This window comes from Cupressus sempervirens, chromosome 3, assembly GCF_028749045.1.
Source record: "Cupressus sempervirens isolate cs-2001-9-10 chromosome 3, ASM2874904v1, whole genome shotgun sequence".
Lineage (NCBI taxonomy): Eukaryota > Viridiplantae > Streptophyta > Pinopsida > Cupressales > Cupressaceae > Cupressus > Cupressus sempervirens.
Genome location: NC_143120.1, coordinates 515,287,928 through 515,310,162, shown reverse-complemented (window position 1 = coordinate 515,310,162; position 22,235 = coordinate 515,287,928).

Genomic DNA, 22,235 nt, shown 5'->3' with positions numbered 1-22,235 from the left:
TACTTGACATGCTTACATTCCTCCTTTGTTTTCCATCTAACCACTTATTGTTCCACTCTAGAAAACAATTGTTTCTCATACACTTTGTCGATATTCTTTTCTATTATACATGCAAATTTATATTTTTTTAATCCTTATCAAGCTTCCAAGTAAAAATAGTACACTTGCATTCTGCTAGAGGTTTGACTATGTTTGGATTTGGTATTGAAACAATGAATGTGTACATTGAAGCTCAAGACATCTATAATGATCTTGTACATTCTCAATTATGCCAATTTTTGTTATTTCTTTTCCTCTACTCTTCCATATGTTTTCAGCAATAACATTACTGGCATTGTGAGAAACACCATTGCCAACACTATTAACAACAACAGGGTAAAATCATAAACTTGTGTCACCTTTTATAAAGGAGAAGTGATATCAGAATTTAAAGTCTTCAACTTTAACGAAATAAAAATGGCATTTGTGCTTAGAATTTGAAGATAATGTAAACTAATGAAATGTGTAAAATTGGATGAAGTTTATGTCTATAATTTTTTTAAAAAAATTGAGTGAAAATTTTATTTATTTTTGAATTTTTAAAGTGTATTTTTTAATTTTTTAAAAATACTAAAAATATAGAGTTTTTTTCCCATCAAACAAATATATGCAAATGTTCATATTTTGGTTTGATTTTGGAATATGTTAGAGTTAACATGTATACCTAGTGCACCGAAAAAGAAAAATTGAAATTCGGCTAATATTTTTGAAGTTATCATTGGTCAAAGTCAAAGTTATCAGAAATAGACAGTTTTTTTCTCCCGTCAAACTTTTTCCATCAAATCTACATATTTTTTTTTTAAAAATTACATATTCTTGAAGAAGACTCTCTCCTCTAATGCACCATAAAAAAAAATAAAATTAACATGATTTACTATTTTTTTCTTAATTTTGAATAGACATCTTCTTGAATCTTAAGATACCTACTTGTAATATTTTTAAATTATAACATATTATTCATAATCAAAACTTAAAAAAAATTATACAACCATAATCGTGACTCCGAGAACTACAAAAGTATATTTTTAGTTTTAAAAAATACTTCAATTTAGTCGGTCAAATTGGCCTTCAAAGTGAGATGTTTACAGAAGTTCTAATTTTTGCTTGTTTGGTAGCCACATAGACAGTTATGGCTGAAAAAGTTTCGGTCGTAAGTGTTTCGGCCGGAACAGTTCCGGCCGAAACCCCTAGTCGGCTTGAGAAACTACTAGTGGTTAGTGTGACTTTTTGATATAAAAAAATATTGTTTTATCTTTTTTAAATAATTAAATATACAGGGACAGCGAAAATTGGAAGAAGATTTGCAAAAAACAATTAATTTTGAAGCAATTTTCAACAACTATTTTGCGGATTTAATCAATATTGCAAAGGATCAAATATTTTGAAGGTTTTTTTTTTCTCTTCTAATTATTTTTATTTTTATGTATTATATATTGAACCATTAGCTGATATTTAGTGAAATCTAAATTTTTAAATTTTTTTTTCTATAGGTTGAATTATTCAATGGGTAGTAAAAGGAAAAGATCAAGGAAATATGATAGAAAAAGAGATGACAAAATGAAAGGCCATACAAAACATGCTCAAAACCAACCTACTGAAATTCCTGAATATGATGAGATTCATAAAGAAAATGAAAGTAATGAAGAGGAAGAAATTGGCAGTTCTATTGATAGAGACAAATAGTATCAGCATCCAAGTCAATAGTGCGGCCCTGATCTGAAAGCATGGAAGTAAATAGACCAGGCTGTATGGTTCCACTGAGATTCTGAGTAGGGGGGGGGGTGCTATAGGGTCTTGAGTAGCTGGGGCTGGTGCTATAGCCTAGGCCTGTGTAGCAGTAGGAGTAGTAGAAGGTGCAGGAATGTTCTCCTGCCTCTGTGAATCCTCTGGGACTGCTGTACGTGACAAAATATGTCTAATCTGAGAGCTCATGTCATGAAGTGGAATCCCTGAGAGTGTAGATAATTCTCGATATGCATCTAAAAGATCAGATGCTAAATATGATGCCAAATGATGCAATGCATCCACCTCTAAGACTACAGAAATGTCTACAGGAGAAGGTATGTCTGCAACTCCATAATAATCATCAACAGGTGTGCTAGATGATGTAACTGTGGGAGCGGTACCTCGAGAGCGTAGCATATATCAACTACATTGATCAAAAGAAATCTCATGTAACTGTGTGGCGATGCTCGAAAAAATCTATGTCCTAATTGTGTCATCAAGAACACTCTCACCTGCAGTAGCCATCTGTGGACCTCTCGGCATAACCAAAAGGTTTGGACCCACCATTGCTCGTTTGTTAACGGGTGCAGGAGTGTCCGTAGGTCTAAATCTATCAGAAAGTCTCCCCTGACCCTGCCCAACATGCCCTGGATAATTTGTATAGTCAACATCATAGTGTAAATGAAATTCTGCAAACAATTGTTTGCAGAAATATAGGGGGAACTCATCCTTCTGTGGCCATCTATGATGAGTAGCCAACCAACGAGGATACATCAATGGTGTGACGAGTGGATCAGTACACTTTGTCGTAGAGTAGCCTCTGACTCTACGACGATCTACATAAGATGGAAACATGGTTTTCACCATGCCGGTGGAAACCTCAGTATCAATCTGTGTGTACTTCACAGTGCTAGTGACATTGTGAGATAAAGAAGAATAAAATGTCTCAATGCTCATATCATCAAAAGGGTTGTATGATTCAACTGTCTGAATCATATGCAATAAATCCTCTCGCATTGCTATGACCTTCTCCCTATTAGGGAGGGTGGTAGAAGAGGAAAGCGAGCTATCCAAAACCTGCATAGCACGAGATAATCTCGCCACTATATCTCTAAATAACTACTATCTATCATGGGTGGAGGTCGATCTACGTGCTGTACCAGATTCAACACTCTGACCCCCACCATGAACACTGGCATCCCCTGAGGATGCAGGAGCACGATCCCCAGAATTGGATGCCATAATGTATATATGAAAATAAATATGAGAATATGAATGTGAAGCTACAATCTGAGTGATAAATATCTAGAGATTTGCACATGCATATATATACAAATATAAACATACAAGTCTATTTAAATTAAAATAATTAAAAGTTAAATTTAATTTGAAACACATGTACATATAAATACACAACATTAAATGTATGGTGCTAAATGAACAATCATGTAACATACATATGTATTTTAAAACAAATTATCTTAGAGACCATATCTAATGTACATTGTAACGTGCTCATGCAAATGTGAAAAATAAATATTCGTACATGTACATGTATATGCAATAAAAATAAAATAAAATTTCTTGATTAAATGATAACTAAGTGCACACATGTACATACATGAAATAAAAAAATATAATTCTTGACTAAAATCTAAATTTTGATGTAAATGCTTTGATGATTATGGGGAGTGTAGATGAGAGTTAGGACATGGGGATAGAAAAATTTGTTACTAGATAAGTAAATGAGTTTAGTTAGCAAATGTTAATTTACAATTTAGAACTCATGACTTAATTTACTAGTTTGAATTAGAGTTAAGAATGTTAATAAAGTAAATGGGATATAGTTTTATTAAGGTTGATAGTAAGGTCAGTCTATTATGTGCTAGTTTAAACATATGAATACCTATTACAACCTATAACAGACGTAATGACCTAGTAGGAGTCCCTAGGTCCCCTTAACATATATATGGATAAAAATACCTAAAAATGTATCATGAGGTCGTTATGTGTCATTTGGTAATGTAAGAATCATCATTACCTAATAAGACCTATTATATCCTAATAATACATATTAAGATTTATTAGAACCTATAAAAAATAGTATGACCTATTACGACTCCTATGTCCCCTTAAGACACACATGTATGGATAACGTATTGAAAAATGCAGTTGACATAAGTGATCAAGTAATGTGTTGTTTGGTAATGTAAGACTCGTTATTACCTGACAATACCTATTATGTGCTAGTAAACATATGAATACCTATTACAACCTATAACAGACGTAATGACCTAGTAGGAGTCCCTAGGTCCCCTTAACATATATATGGATAAAAATACCTAAAAATGTATCATGAGGTCGTTATGTGTCATTTGGTAATGTAAGAATCATCATTACCTAATAAGACCTATTATATCCTAATAATACATATTAAGATTTATTAGAACCTATAAAAAATAGTATGACCTATTATGACTCCTATGTCCCCTTAAGACACACATGTATGGATAACGTATTGGAAAATGCAATTGACATAAGTGATCAAGTAATGTGTTGTTTGGTAATGTAAGGCTCATTATTACCTAACAATACCTATTATGTGCTAGTAAACATATGAATACCTATTACAACCTATAACAGACGTAATGACCTAGTAGGAGTCCTTAGGTCCCCTTAACATATATATGGATAAAAATACCTAAAAATGTATCATGAGGTCGTTATGTGTCATTTGGTAATGTAAGAATCATCATTACCTAATAAGACCTATTATATCCTAATAATACATATTAAGATTTATTAGAACCTATAAAAAATAGTATGACCTATTACGATTCCTATGTCCCCTTAAGACACACATGTCTGGATAACATATTGAAAAATGCAATTGACATAAGTGATCAAGTAATGTGTTGTTTGGTAATGTAAGACTCATTATTACCTGACAATACCTATTATCTGCTAGTAAACATATGAATACCTATTACAACCTATAACAGACGTAATGACCTAGTAGGAGTCCCTAGGTCCCCTTAACATATATATGGATAAAAATACCTAAAAATGTATCATGAGGTCGTTATGTGTCATTTGGTAATGTAAGAATCATCATTACCTAATAAGACCTATTATATCCTAATAATACATATTAAGATTTATTAGAACCTATAAAAAATAGTATGACCTATTACAACTCCTATGTCCCCTTAAGACACACATGTATGGATAACGTATTGAAAAACCCAGTTGACATAAGTGATCAAGTAATGTGTTGTTTGGTAATTTAAGACTCATTATTACTTGACAATACCTATTATGTGCTAGTAAACATATGAATACCTATTACAACCTATAACAGACATAATGACCTAGTAGGAGTCCCTAGGTCCCCTTAACATATATATGGATAAAAATACCTAAAAATGTATCATGAGGTCATTATGTGTCATATGGTAATGTAAGAATCATCATTACCTAATAAGACCTATTATATCCTAATAATACATATTAAGATTTATTAGAACCTATAAAAAATAGTATGACCTATTACGACTCCTATGTCCCCTTAAGACACACATGTATGGATAACGTATTGAAAAACGCAGTTGACATAAGTGATCAAGTAACGTGTTGTTTGGTAATGTAAGACTCGTTATTACCTGACAATACCTATTATGTGCTAGTAAACATATGAATACCTATTACAACCTATAACAGACGTAATGACCTAGTAGGAGTCCCTAGGTCCCCTTAACATATATATGGATAAAAATACCTAGAAATGTATCATGAGGTCATTATGTGTCATTTGGTAATGTAAGAATCATTATTACCTAACAATAACTAGTTGTTAAAATGAACATCATCAATATCTAAGTGTGGTTCATTCGGTTAGTAGAGGGCCTATGTTACGGTTAGAATGTGGTATGGGTTATGATTGTAGTTAATATAAGGTTATGTTAGAAACTGAATAATGTTCCCTAAAAGTTTGCTACATTTTTTACTAATATTTTTTTACATGTTTACCTCATAACCTAATATTTTTCTATATTTTAACCTAATGTTTTTCTAAATTTTAACCTAATGTTTTTCTATATTTTAACTTAATGTTTTTCCTAATGTTTTTCTATATTTTAACCTAATGTTTTTCTATATTTTAACCTAATGTTTTTCTACACTTTTAACTAATGTTTTTCTATACTTTACCCTAATGTTTTTCCTAATATTTTTCTACGTTTTTATCTCATGTTTAACTACATTTTTGCTAACAAATTAATTTAAATACCATTCTAAAATAATCTAAAATAATTAAAATAATTTAAACATATTAAAAAAAAAAATAATTTAAAGCATTTCACTCACAAAATACGTAAAAAACAACTATTTTAAGTACGATTAACATCTATTAATCAAAAAATATGTTTAAAAACTATTAAAAAATAGGGAAGAAAAAACCACCAACCAGTTACGATCGAAACCCTTAACCCGCTCTCCAAACATTCAGGAACCGCAATAGTAACAATGATAGCCGCTAGAAGTTTGCGACGGGTTTTATCCCGGCTTGGGGTTTCGGCCGGAACCCTTTCGGACGAACGTGTTTCGGCCGAAAAAGTACGCGCCACGTAGGCATGCGAAATCGCTACGTGTGTACAGCCGGATCCGTTACGGTCGAAACCGTTACGGCCAAAAGGTTTCCGACCAAAACGATACAAGATATCACAAAAGGTGACATAGGTTTGTGCTTTTACCCAACATCAATGACATTTACATTAGCATCTCCGACATTGCTAGCATTTTTATTTTTGATTAAATCTTCTTTTATATGGTGCATTATTAGCAAAAATGTTACTAGCATGTAGTATCACCATCATTTACACAAGAATTCATGGCATTCTCACAAAAAATATTGCTATTATTAGTTGCATTGTCACCTATAACATCATCAACATTGACAACCAAGTCTTTTTTTTATTCTTCCTACTTTGGTTACCCATTGGAACATTCTCTACAACAAAGGAATTAGGTGAAAGTGTTGATGTTGTTTTGTCCAATGGACTGCAAAAAATATGACATTATATTATTATTTTTTTATTTAAATGGCATCCCTTTGATACACTACATTTGGGGGTTATTTTGGACCTAAATTTTTGATGGCAGGCCAATTTGGCTTGTCAAATTCATTTAAAAAAGGATCCCAATAACGTCAAAATTTTGATGAAAGTTTAGCATCAAAATTTTGATGTTGTCGGGGATATAAACAAAAAAAAGAAAAGTGAAACTTCATTTATTCACATGGAAAAGTGTAGGTGCATGAGAGGGAGGCTTCAGGAAGAGTTTTACAGTGCCCTTGAAGGTAAGGGTTTTCTGAACAACCCGAGATAAGCTGATACTTTGCTAGCAACATTTCATTGTCTTGAGATGTTTCGATTGGAATTGACAAGTAGTTGCATATTGTTTAAACAAAACCCTTCTTTTTTCCACTATTGGAGTTTATATACTATTAGAGGAAGATATTATATCTGTGTCATTTCCTATTCAATAATTTTGCATGACCCTAGAAACTTTGTGACAATTTATGTTAACCTCACCCCAACCAATGTGTTGTGCATTCTCCTTAATTAGGGTTCTGTACTCATGCATTAATGTGTGACCATCATATTCATTTATCTATTTGAGATAAAGAAGATTTCATGGCATTCAACTTCAACTTTTATAGTTTTCAATGTGTTATTATAGTTATGTTTTTCTTTGCAAACTACATTATTCCACTATGGCCATATTTGAGATTTGGTCAAGCATTTATCATGCATCTGTGAGTTTTGTGCTATGAGTTATGTCGGTGTCATTTTGTCAAAATGTTGGAGGGCATCTCCCATTAACTTTGGTAATCGATATCTCTTCTCTTCATTTGCATCTTTATATGAATATTCTAATCTCATTTAGAATTGAGGATTGTACGTTAGTTGTGCTACCAAGTTCAAGCTCAAGATCTATCTTCGTGCTTCTTCACTAAATGCGGATGTCATTCTATTCATTGGTTTAAATATGTGATCAATTTATGATATGCAGTATTCCATCTTTAAAAAATACACAGACCAAAATTTTCCATCTCTATCCTTAGTAAGGGTAAGAGAAACCCCCATCCTTATATTCAAACATACTGTTTTCAACTTAGGCTAGCTTGGAGATCCAAGCTCCTGTGTGAAGAGTCCATTAAGATTATTTATCACACTCGCCATAATGCAGATGACACCCATGATGTCTTCATTGATATTATTTGATATCCTTTTGAAATTGATTTCTCAAATTTAGAGCTTCATTATCAACTCTTGTGAATAAACATTTTTTCAAGCATATGTGATGCCTCTCTTTACATTTAAAATGATGTATATTCTTTGTTGCATGAACAAAACTTGATGAAAATGGCCTTCCTTTTGCATCCAATAAGTTTCACAACATGAAGAGTGGGCTTTGACACTCAAACAATAGGCCATGTAGTTCTCCAAAGTGGGAATTTCACTTTTTATAGCGACATTAGAAAAGATGTGACTTTCTTTTTGATATTGCCTACTGTTGCATTTTTCCCATAATAATGCAATCAAAGAATGATGATTCAATTCAATGTACTAGGGTCATTTTTGAATTTGAGATTTAAGATGAGATGAATTTCACTTCAATTGATCTCATATAGAAACATGAATTCTTTATGATATGATCTAATGAAAATTTGTCAAATAATTAAAGATAGACTGTCTACATCTAGTTAGCAATGTAAATCACCATTAAGCTACCAATCTGGCCTATTAATAGCATCTACATCTTGTCAAACAACTTGCATGGATTTCCTCCATTTGAAGGTTTAGAGGTATTTTTCCATTAATTGATTTTCCAACAAAGAAACATTCACCTAAGTGTTAAGCCATCGATCTCACATGATCATACTTAAAACTATCATTTAGAATTTGAACAATGAACCTTTGAATTTGCATTTCAAATTTTGAACTTGGATCATGAACCTTCGAGTTCAAAATTGTGCCTTTAAACCTAAGCTATTGATTTGAGTTAGAACATTTGCACTTTGAAGTGTGAACTTAAGTCTGCACTTATGGACTTGGATCATGAACCTTGTGACTGAAAAACCTTTATTTTAAACTCTAAATTGTTTGAATTTTGGTGTCTCTAAACCAATCTAACAAATTATTTATGAACCCAATGAACTATCTGGAATCAATTTGAACTAATTGTAAGAGATATATTAGATTGAACCACCAAATTTGTGCTTTGAACTAGAAATCTTAACTCTTAACTAATGCATTCCAATAATTCTTAGATAATCTAAATAAAATTGAACATGAAATAAAGACATTTCATTTGGAAATGGATCAATTCTTACAAAAATATCTTCTTCATTTGTAATAGAAATATAATTCTCATCAAACGAATCAGGTATTATATCTTCCTTCACACCCAAATGATCACCCAAACTAGCATCATTAAATACACCAAGCATTCTACTTATTTTTTATTTAGATTTTCATAATTTTCAACTACATTTTCAGCAATAGGACTGAAATAGAGAATCTCCAACTAGAACCCCATTTTTAGCTTGGATTAAATTAATACCTAGGTTATACATAGAGGGTTTCTCTTACTTGATAGAATACAAAAACTAGCATATAATTTTCTCTTGGCAGAGAAGACCATTGCCAAAATTGATAATGATTCATATAAATGTGGTACTTTAGTTGTGTGATCATCTGGTGCAAGATTTCTTCAGATTTTATTTTTTTAATTGGATTTTCAGAAAGAGCACAATTCGTACCAATTTGTAGGTTCACTTTGTCATCACTATTAGATTTAATTATTAAAAAAAAATATTCTTCGATGGACTGGTTGTAGATTATTAATTGTGAAGATAATTTATTCACCTCTTTAAAATTGCAAACTTTTATATCAGGTGAATAAAAATATTCTTGCAAGCTTTGCTATCTCTATTTGTGAGTTCTTGAGTGTTGCTTTGATCATCAAGGATTCCAAAGTTAAAAATTTTTACCTTAGGATTAGAGAGGGGTTTCATTGACATTCATCCTTCAAACACTTGACCTCTCTAGCATTACCCTAATAATATCTTTTTCAAATATATTTGGTTTTCTTGAGGTTAGACTATTACTTTTTGGACTTATTTTTTAATCAATTGTTGAACAATTTCTAGAGACATAATTACGTGATGTTTCTGGGTATTCTTCATTATCAACCTCTTATTTTTTTTGAGACTATAGTACAATATGTTGAAATTCTTGTAAATATTTTAAATTATGAAATCTGTCATGAACACTTCTCCAATAAAACATGGAGACATGATCATCCTCCATGCTTATATTAATCTTTATCACCTAAGAAATGCTCTCTTTGTAACAATCCCACAACTCATGCAACATCTTGTCATCCCCTTGATGAATTGTGGTGATGATGGGACTGATCTTAACTCTTCTCCTAATATGTATATGATTTATGATGATATTTTGGTTAAGGATCAATCTTTAACTTCTTTTTATTTCATTACTTCCCCCTTTAAAGATAAAGATTTAATGAACTACGATTTGTTTAGATGCCATCTTTATTGAAGAGGTAGTAATATTTAATTATTTAATTATTAATGATTATATACAAGATTATACTAATTCTTGTATGCTTATATTTGATATAATTTTAAAGCCAAATATTTTCTTGTGAAGAAAGTCCACGCTTAACAATATAAACCTAGAAAAAAATAAGGCGACAATTGCTAGATTGTGGTCTTATTTCAAAATAAATAGTGATGAAAAATGTTATTGCCCTTGCAAAAAATGTAAAGGTTTAAAGAATCAAAGAATTCTAATCACATCAACTCAGAGACATTGTAGGCAACATGGTCACATTGAAGGGGGGAAGGATTTTTGTTCTTTGGTGAATGCAGATTTTGAACTGGTGGAACATGGAGGTGTGAATATCAAAGAAGAAGGTAATACTGCCATGGAAGAAGATAATCCTAAGGTAGAGAACAAAATTGAAGATGTTTTTATTGGTGCAACTGATAATGTGCCAGAGAATAGGATTGAAGAAGATTTTACTAGAACAATCGATGAAGATGATGAAGATGATGATAGTCGTGGATCTAATGATTATGATGAAGAGAACCTTGATATACCTGTAATTGAAAAGGCATATGATCCCTTGTACCAAGGCTTCCAAACAACACTTCTCTTCATTGTATTGTTGCTGGTAAACTTAAAGGTTATGAATGGTATATCCAACGTAGCAGTCTCATGTATGCTAAGGTATAGTGTCAGTTTTTTCATCTTCTATGTTAGTGTACCATTAATGTTCTTTAAATTAATAACAATGCTTTTCCATAGGTTGATACCAGAGTGATTCTTACCGCCATCAAACATTCTAGCTCACTCTTACCAAGAATTATTGACCATTATGAAAGATATTGGAATGGAGTATCAAACAATACATACATGTCCCAATGATCATATTATATATCATAAACAACATGAATTTGCAATAGATTGCCTTGATTTTTTCACAATACTAGATTTGATCAGATCAAATAACAAAAAAGGTACCTCACAAGGTTCTTCAGTACATTCCCATTATTCCACATCTGCAATGATTATTCAAGTGTACTAGCTTGGCACAATTTATGGATTACCATGCACACAATAGAAGTCAAGATCATTATGTGAATGCCTACAAATGATTATGCATTTATGGATATAGAAGATAGGTGGCTAGTATTTAAAGAAGAACCTCGTAATCTGAAGCTTTCATTGGCAACAGATAGTGTCAATCCATTTGGAGAGATGAGATCTGTTCACTCGATCTGGCATGTTTTTGTTATTAACAATAAAATTCCTCCTTGGATGTCCATACAGAGGGAGCACATAATGTTGGCAATGATTGTACCAGGTATTTTTCCATTTAACAGTCATCTAAATTAATTTATAAACACAGTATCAAAATGACCATAGTAATTATGTTCATTCAACTAGCTAAGTACCAAGTGAAAGATATAAATGTATATATTGAGCCTTTGATTGTTGAGTTGTTGGAATTATAGAATGGGATCACTATGTAAGACATCTCTAGACCAATTGGTGAAAGGCAATTTCAATTCCGTGCAATGCTTGTATGGACAATACATGATGCCCTTGGACTAACACATTTTTATATTATGTAAAAATGTTAACTTATATTTTTGTTGTATGTTTAAGTTGCATGTGATAATTACAAATATGAATCTTATAGTACACATGTCATCCAATTATATACAATCTTGTAAGTCTTCAGATAAAGGGAAAATTTGCATGTCCAAAGATGAAATCTTGCCATTCAATAAGTTTAGGAAAGCAGGTGTTTGATGAGCATAGGCACTTTCTCCACAAAAATCATAAGTATCAAATTTCCAAAAAATATCTTTTCAATGGGAAAGAAGAGACAACATCAAAGCCACAAAGAATAACACCTCACATGTGAAAGTTGGAATACAATATAATGAATTGTTGAGGTAATGTCATTCCATCTGATGCAAGTTTTCATATGAAATTTAAATTTAGATACTATCTTTTGTTTACTAATGATATAATTGATGTTTGTGAAGGTTGTCAAGGCATCAATGAGCAACTTCCAAAAGGACTTAAAAGTTATCCTAGACAATTTAGTAGGTTGCCATACTATGAGCATCTCCAAATCGTGCATTTGTTTGATGCTATGCATATTGGAAAGAATGTAACAGAGACACTATGGAAAATATTGGATTGAAGGCATGACAAAGAATAATTGGTCAAAATTTTTAATGACATTGATGAATCCAATAGTGCATTGAAATTTTTCATTGAATCAAATAGAAATCAAAACTAGATTAATATGAGCACCATTCCTTGCTTATTAACGCATCAACAAAGTGATGCCATATATGAAGCCATAAAAAAAACTAAATTTCCTACAATATTTGTTGCAAGCATAAGCAATCTATATCAAAGAAAGGTGATTTTGGTTTAGGGTTGAAAATGCATGATTGACATACCTTCATCAAGGTAAGTCATGTTCTTCTCTATTTATAATAAATTTGTAAAACATCATGTACTTTTGATTGTTTTATTTTATAATATATTGAAAAGATCATTTATTATTACTACAGTATGCTCAACCTCTATCTCTCCCACGCAAATTTGACAACATGAGTGTCAAACTCTTTATATATGATTTTGAGAAATATATGTGGTTAGAAGTGTTATTTGTTAGATTTGTTGTATAGAAGTGTTATTAGTCTCGTTAATATGTTTTTGCATGATGAATGTCTTCTAGGTGGTTATTATCTAAATAAATTGATAAAAAAGACATAAAGCAATGGAAGAGAAAAATTTGTCAGCTTTTGTGTGAGATGCAAAAGTGTCTACCTTCAACATTTTACAATGCACAAGAACACTACCTCATACATCTAGTTGAGGAGATCAAATTGTGTGGACTTGTACCAACAAGTTCATTGTGGATGGTTGAGAGACACTTGAAAGTTTTGAAGGGCTTGGTTTGACAAAGAGCACATCTTGAGGGTTCCATGGTCGAGGGATATATGGTCTACTAGACCATGGTGTACATTAGTAAATATCTTCCCAAGTTTGCATCAAAGATCCATGTAGATTGCATTTGGGATCCCAACTCCATGAACATATTCGAAGGGGAGTACTTGATGGGGAAAGGTAGATTGAGGAAAGTGAGAGGTAATTAGAAGATGTTATTGTAGTTAATTAATTTTTATCCATCATCAATATAAGTTGTTTCTAACTAGTCTATTTATTTTATGCAATTGCACGTGAGTACGATGCACTTCATTTGGATATTGAAAATAATATTGATTGGATGAAGGTATGGACTAAACAATCTCAAGAAAATGGTCGCTCATTAACATGGGAAGGTGTTGCTTCATTGGTTAAAGAAGCTAATCGTAATGGAGATCCCAATGTTATGCCAATGGTAATTGATCTAGGAAATGGTTTTAGAGGTGGAAAGGTACATATAAGTTAATTTATCATGACCCATTTGTTTAATATCAACTCAAGGATGGACACATAATTTTAACATGTTTGAAAAATAATAGATCAAGCACCACAGAGCTATGTACTACAATGGTCATAAGTTTCACATAAAAAAGGTGGATGATACTAAGAGAACTTGTGATTCTGGGATAACTGCAATGTTTGAGGTCACCAATATTTCATCTAGAAACAACATGCACCCTCAACAATATGAAAATAGATACTATGGCATTTTGGACAATATAATTGAGTGTGACTTTAATTCCTTCAAACAAGTTTTATTCAGTGTCAAATGGTACATGCTATGACTTAATCAAAATGATCCTGATAGAATTGTTATTGAACATGATAATGGATTTACAATGATTAATACAATGTCATTTGAGCTAGTTGGAAATGAGCCCTATGTTCTTCCAAGCCAATGTGAGCAAGTGTTTTACTTTGGCATTCCACATAAACTAGTTTGGTCATTTGTTGTCAGACACGATCCAAGAGGAAGATTGGTAAAGTATAATTTGATTGAAGAAGAAGATATCGAAGAAGTGGAAGACAAAGTCGATGATGATGATGGCAAAGATGAAGGAGGAGATGATGATGTCGATGATGACAAAGATAAAGAAGGAGATGATGATGACAAATATTTTCATGATGATGGTGATGACATTTATGATGATGATGATGTTTATGGTGGTGGTGAAGATGATGATGGTGCTGATGGTGATGGTGATGATGATGACAATGACAATGATGATGATGATGGTCATAGTGATGATCATGATGTTGATGATGGTCATTATAACAATTTGGGTGATGATAGTGATAATGATGATGTTTCGGATGATTAGATGGATGAAGAAGATGATCAATGACATGATCAATGGAAATGTATTAGGTGTTGATTACTTATAATATATATTTTTAGAGGTAACCAATTGAAAAATATACAATATTATGTTTTTTGTGATGTATGTGTATTTTTCATCTTATGTTTTATGTAATTTGTAGCATAGGTATCATGTAATTTGTAACTAACTTAAGATAAATGATTTACATATGCAGGAAACAATACCCCTTTAACAAGGATCATACAAAGTGACATGGATTGGGAGGTATTAGTTTATTACATGCTTGCTTTCTCTTTACCTTCGACAATAACTTTAGGAAAACTTCATCAATATTAGCCTCATTTTATAGCAAAATATTTTACTCCTTCAACTATATCTCTTATTTGATGGGTTCTAGGTACCACCAAATAGGTACTTGTCAGATTTGTCTTCCTCTAGTGAGGGAAATTCAGGAATAGAAGAGGACAATGAGACATATAGTAGGTCTATGAAAGATAGACAAACTAGAGGGCAAAAGATTAGAAGAAAATTCAATAAATGCATGCAATTTTTCCTTTCTCAAGAGGGGTCATGTTCTTATGATGATGAGACAAGGGTGACATCAAGGTTCCCTTGAGATACACACATCTTAAGAAAGAATGGGTACCCAAGGCATTACCTCCAATTAATACTTATTTTTGTGTTAACGAGAGGATATATCACATAGCTCCATCATCATTACATGGTTTGGGCCTATTTTCCATGGATGGCATAACGATCAGTTGTAACAAAGTTGTCAAATTGATGGAGTATGTAGGACCTCATTACAATTACAAAAATTGGATGCAGATAGTTCAATAAAAAAAAATTATGCATAGGTATGCACTCTCAGTAAATTATCTACAATGGAAAGAAAATGATCAAAGTAAAAGACTTGCTATGTACATTGATGGAAGGCCAAAAGCAACATGGAACATTGTAGGTTTTATAAATAGTACATGTCCCAGGTCAACTAATAAGCGATCCAATTGCATTTTTGAGGTGCATAAGGCAAATCATGTTTTTGAATGTGCGATAAAATCAACAAGTTTAGAGGAAGAGTTGCTAATAGATTACAATTTGAATCACATAGATAAAAATAAAGTTACTATCATGGGACTTGTAAGTACTATATATGTAAAATTTAAACTAAGTACTTCCAATTAGAACTCTAATATACAGTATACCATTTTTAATAATACTAATTTTTGCTAAGTGAACTATTCCTTTCATAATGTTGATGTTTTTAGGTATATTGTTTGTCACAGAGAGACATGGCTGATCCATCGGATGACAGAGGTAGGGATGTTTCTCCCATCCCTTCTCTAGTGTAAGTAAACCTTTTGTATAAAAAATTATGCAATTGTAATTTTACAAAATGCCATATTATTATGTTACTTTCGTGAAGGTTTCAGACTTGTTTTGATTGTTTTACTGATATTTTTTGTCACAATTTGATTCACAGGGAAAGGGAAAAGAACCTATTGCACAAGAGCAATTACTTGCTGATATGGTAGCCACAGTATTATGCATTGATGACATCACATATAGAAGTGACCCTATAACCACGTGTAAAAAGACCCTCAAGACCATCAATCTAAAAATTCTTGGGCTTGTGATGGATCCACATCCAACAGAAGAGAAACATGACACAAGAAAGGAACTGTGTCATAAAGAACCTTGTTTGGAAGTAAGAAATAATGAGTCTTATTCTAGGATAGTAGTTCAATAAAGCTTTATGTTTTATATGAATTTACAGATCATGAACCATAATCTTTATGTTTTGTTATAGGATTTTTGAGACCACACCAAGTTGTTCCACCTAAGGAGGATACCAATGTATGTCCTATAGGTATGTGATTTCAATTCTCAATCATCAGAAGGGACATTATTTTCTTCAAGATTATTATTGACAGTTTTATATTACTATTGTCATGTTTACTCTTCTCCTTTACTTAACCACTTGTATTCATTTTTTGGTACTTTAGATTGGTACAATCCATTATCCATACTCTATAATTGATACTCATTCCTAATATGTTATCTTAGCTATATGTGGAAAACTCATATAACTTTTCTAATTATAAATGCTAAACCTTTATGCTGATATAGTCTTAAATGTATATCCTCTTGACCAATTCCATGTCCATGATCTTGTGATGATTCTTACTAAATATGTGATGATTTGTTCGAATCATCAATTTGGTTGTTGTTACCCTTTATAAGACTATTGCCATGTTGTGCTACTGATGAGCCTTTATACAACTATGGCTCTCTCATCATGGTTCTACCAGTGATCTGTGTTGTACATAAAAGTCAGTCTAAAACTTTCTATTGTCACCTTTGATATGATTATGATGGCTATTGCAGTGTTCTTGTGATACTATTTCTTCATAACAATATCATTATAAACTTGCATCTATATCTTTAGTCTATGCCCCAATCTGAGTGCCAAGTTTGATCTAATAATTAAATCTCCATACATGTGATTGTATTTTTGTGTCCTGGAGATGATTAAGAAAGATACGTATCTAACGATATGTAAAAGATAATTCTTTCCTAAATCTTGACTGTGTTCATTTCTACTTACCCTCGATAATATTTATTTGGAACAACTCATGGGTGAAAAATTTCTCCCGATAGCGATGCCATTGTTATTTATTATTTATTATTAAATTCTATTAGAGGAAAATAGGGGACATGAAAAATACGTTGTATATATATGACTATTTTTTAGGTGCTAATGATTTCCATATGCCTACTTCCACAAGGCCGGCTAGCACTCTAAGATTGTTGACTACAGGATCGACAACAAAGAGCATGCAAACATCCACACCCGTTACAACTAGAGTTAGTAATCCTTGTTTTGCTACTTTTTTTAATGTGTTAAATATGATAATATTTGTACTTTCTTGTTCATTTGAGTATAGTATGACATTGATTAACTTTGTGCAGGGATAGGTACACCTTCTCATGTTGATAGATTTGATACTAGTATTGCAGATAATTTACCATCCTTTCTTGGAGCAGCCTGTGTTACTTCTACTGGATCATTGGAGGCATCATTGCTGATGGCCAAGAAAGATATGATTCCCTTAAATTGCCTAAGCTTCTAGGTACTTTAAAATTTAAATTATTTAGAGTGTAATTGTAGTTTACTTATTCATAGCTCATTTTTGACTAATGATTTTGTGATGATTTTGCAGGAAACAAAACTTTATATGATTTAACATTGAAGATATTTGGGCCCACATTATGTAAAAGGTATGTAGCTTGATATAATTGGTTGCTACAATTTTTCATTCATCCATTTTTTGTAATATATTCAACGTACATAGCTTGAATTAATTTTTTTATCTAACAATTTTTTTTTGCTAAAAGCTAGACTGAGCAAGCCCCTGAATTAAAAGATCATCTCATAAAAACTATGGAGGAGTTCTCTAGTCAAAATATTTTGAATAGATCCCAACTTTTAAAAAAATCTTGCAAACATCTTAAGATTGTGAGAAACTAGTACAAAATGGCTCTAATGCTCAATCCAATGTATGAGCATCCTCCTATGGTGCCACAACTAGAGTGGAATGAAATCATTGAAGATGCAAAAGAGAAGAGACTAAGGGATAAAGGAATTAACCCACCACCTAACAAGAACAAGTATGTGGTATTATGAATATAATTATGCACAAATTAGTGATCTCTAGTTATTCATTAAAATGCTTCACTAGATTACAATAGCTGTAATCATATATCTGACATGTATAATATTCTATGTTAGATATACGCCTTTAAAAAAAAATTACAGTTATATATCTAACATTTTCCTTACCAAGAGATTTCAAACTTCCAACTTGTAGGATCCTAGCAATTGAGGAGCATCTTCCCTAATTTCACACAATGAAAACATGCAACCAATGTGGCATTGTACTTTGAAACTATACAACATTTATTGTCTAAAATAATGAATAATGAGATCTTGGTAATAACCTAGTGATACTAGGCACATGTTTAACATCAACATTAATTCTAGACTTCATTCCATCATATAGGAAGCTTATGAATCTTTACATCCATGAGGTAAGGAAGAAGCTACTAGGAATGCAGTCAAATACCACTACACTAGTAGATTTCACAAAAAAAACTAACTCAACATCAACATTAATTCTAGACTACACTAGTAGATTTCAAAAAAAAAACTAACTTAGCATTAATTCTAGACTTCATTCCATCACATATGAAGCTTATGAATCTTTACATCCATGAGGTAAGGAAGAAGCTACTAGGAATGCAGTCAAATACCACTACACTAGTAGATTTCACAAAAAAAAACTAACTCAAATACTACTACACTAGTAGATTTCAGAAAAAAAACTAACTTTAATTATACAAAACCACACACCATACCCTTCACCTTTCTTCTCCACATCTCATTCTCTATTCTCTTCATGAGATTGCATTATTTATGTGATACCATGACCTTTCACATCCCCAAAAAGCTCATCAAAGATGGTTGACCTTTCATCTTCTACAAAACTATCATTTTGCAAAAAATGTTGATAAAAACATTTTTTTACAACTTTACATTTTTTACACATTTTTGACAATATGCCTCTTTTTCTAAGTCATGCCTATTTGACACCATATATAGGTCCAAAAGGCTTACAACTTACATGTTTAATTCATTTGTGGATTTATATAATCTAACATATTTGTAGAAGTGTGATTGTGGATTTATATAATCTAACATATTTCAAAGTTTACAGATATAGGTAGCAAGACACATCAAAGGTGAAACAAGCTAGGAAATAGAAGGTTGGTCAACACCATCTTGGCTTTGGTGGATATATGAAAATTCATTCATGCATTGTAAGTAGCAATAAATGAAATTTCATATCAATTATATATATATATATATATATAAATTAAAAATAAGCAATACATTAATTATTGACGATATTATGCAAAAAATGCAGGGCATTGAATTTAATCTAGTGCCCATAGGAGAGGAAAAAAAAATTTGGCTTCAAGCAAGGCTATAAATTAGTGGTTTTTTGCCACCACATAGATTCCAGTGGCCAAGCAAGTGTAGAAGATTTTGGTGCAGCGGTTGACACATAGGTAAATAGGCCTAATGAATAATAATATTAATTGAGAACTTCATGAGAAATAATCTATTTAATGTTAATTTCAAACAATGATAAAAATGCGCACATGACATTTCATTGCAGCCTACTACTCCTGACATAGATCTTACTCATGACGACGACGACACAGATCATACACATGAAGAAGACATTTATGTGCATCACAATGATACATGTATATATTCAATTTCTATTGAAAATTAATCATGTAATTATTAATAAAATTTAACATCTTAAATTGCAATTGGTGTAACCTTTATGTGATAATTTTTGAGTATGATGAGCGTGATGTTAGTGTTGAGCATGTTGATGTTGGGGCCGAACAAAATTTGATAGTAGATGATGTGGAACTACCAAGTAAAGAAAAATCCCTGTTATGTTCTTTAGATTAATGAAATAATTATAACATTAAAAAAATGTTTAGAATTAAACCCATTTATTTCTTATTGCAACGGCGCAATAGCCTTGTCCTTGCCAAAAGAAGAGAAAGCCTCATGTCATAAGATCAGAACCACAAGTGCCTCAAGATGTTGAAGATAGTCATGATGTGCCTATTAGCCTTTATCTTCAAAAAAGGAAAAAAGAAAAGAAGAAATGAATGTTAAAAACCTTGTTTGATGATGAATGTGTTGATGGATTTTTATGAATGTTGCTTATTAATGAATTTTATGTCGTGTTATTGAATATTGTTATGTGATTATAATGATTGATGTGTTCACAAATTATTGATGAATATTTATAGGTATTAATGAATTATATGTTGTGTTAATGAATGTTATGTGAATATAATGATTGATGTGTTCACAAATTATTGATGAATGTTTATGGGGATGCTCGAACTTTGAAGTCTCCAACATGGTACTTACTTTTAGTGGGTGAACATAGTAAGTTCTAGGTGAATGCCTTAAAATGGTCTTAACATAAGTACTATGAATTACAACATGTTGCTTTCTCTATAAGTTGTATGAAGATTATGATTTATTGCTGATTGCCATTGCTTCTCAGGTAGAGATGGACAACATGTTGCTTTCTCTATAAGTTGTTTGCAGACATGGAACTACTCTCGCAAGAGATTGTGTATCACACTTGTCCACCAAGGAGGAGAAAGTATTTGATTTTCAATATACATATATCATGAGCAGTTGTCTTCTTTGTGTCATTTGAGAATGAGTCTATTATGTCATGGGTTTACAATTTAAAAGGCTTGGGAAGAGGTGGGTATAATCAAGCATATTCAGACTTGTTCTTGCATTATCTTTTTGAAATTGAAAAATTTCTTTGATTGACATTATTAATTTTTTGCTATGTACAAAAAGATTTATGCAATCATATGTTGAATTTATATATGGGATTTTGGACTGTACATGTGGAGAAGTAAGCCACATCCTATTTTATCCTATTTTTTGCAGTATTTTATCTAATGCTTGTGTGTTATCATGGTATGATATTGTTGTCATGGAGATAAATTGATATTGTTGGCAATCTTTGGCCTTGTTTGCATAGCTCGTGTAAGTATGTTGCAAATATTTGGCACATACCTTTTTAGAGTAATAAACAATAAGCTGGTGATTTGAGATCTTTTTCTAATGAAATTATTTGATGTTGAGCTAGGGTTTCACTTTCAATACCATATCATTGGCATCTTAATTATTTTCTAAACAACCATAATGAATGTATTTAGAGGAATTTAAAGTTTTTAATCTAAAAGTGGATAGCATCCATACACTGTTAGCACCTTATCTAGGTAACCTGATAATATCAACTAAAATTGTAGGTGTAGAAATCATAACTTCGCTAGATAACAAGGATTTCAATCCAATTAAGGTGTTGCTTAAATGATTGGACCTAAAATAGTCCTTTAAACTCACATTATTTTGTATACATTTCAGAGGGCAACATGTTTGTATTACTATCTCTCCAATGACTAATTTTCATCAAGAAAAAATACTTCTAGTTATGAAGAAGAAAATGTATGCGAAGATTGAAACAAGCCACAAATTCTCTCTAGGAATTCACTCAAAAATTTCTTCCTCATGCTTGTGGAACCATACAATTTTTAATCTATAATAATAATCTTTATCTCAAGCTTGATATATAGCGAGACATGGAGTCTTACTATGATATATTCTTGATTTCATGACTTTTATTAGCCTCATGATATACAGTGAGACTACTTTTTTAAAAATAAAACTCTAATTGGTCAATATTTCAACACGTCCTTCTATCGATGGTATGACTAACCCATTGAATCATCTCTAGCAGTCATCACTAGTTCGACGCATCCTACCATTGAGGGTATGATAAACCCGTCAAATCATCTCTAGCTATCGTCAATATTTTGACGTTCTAAACTAGTTGTCTAATGCCACCATGTGACATAGATG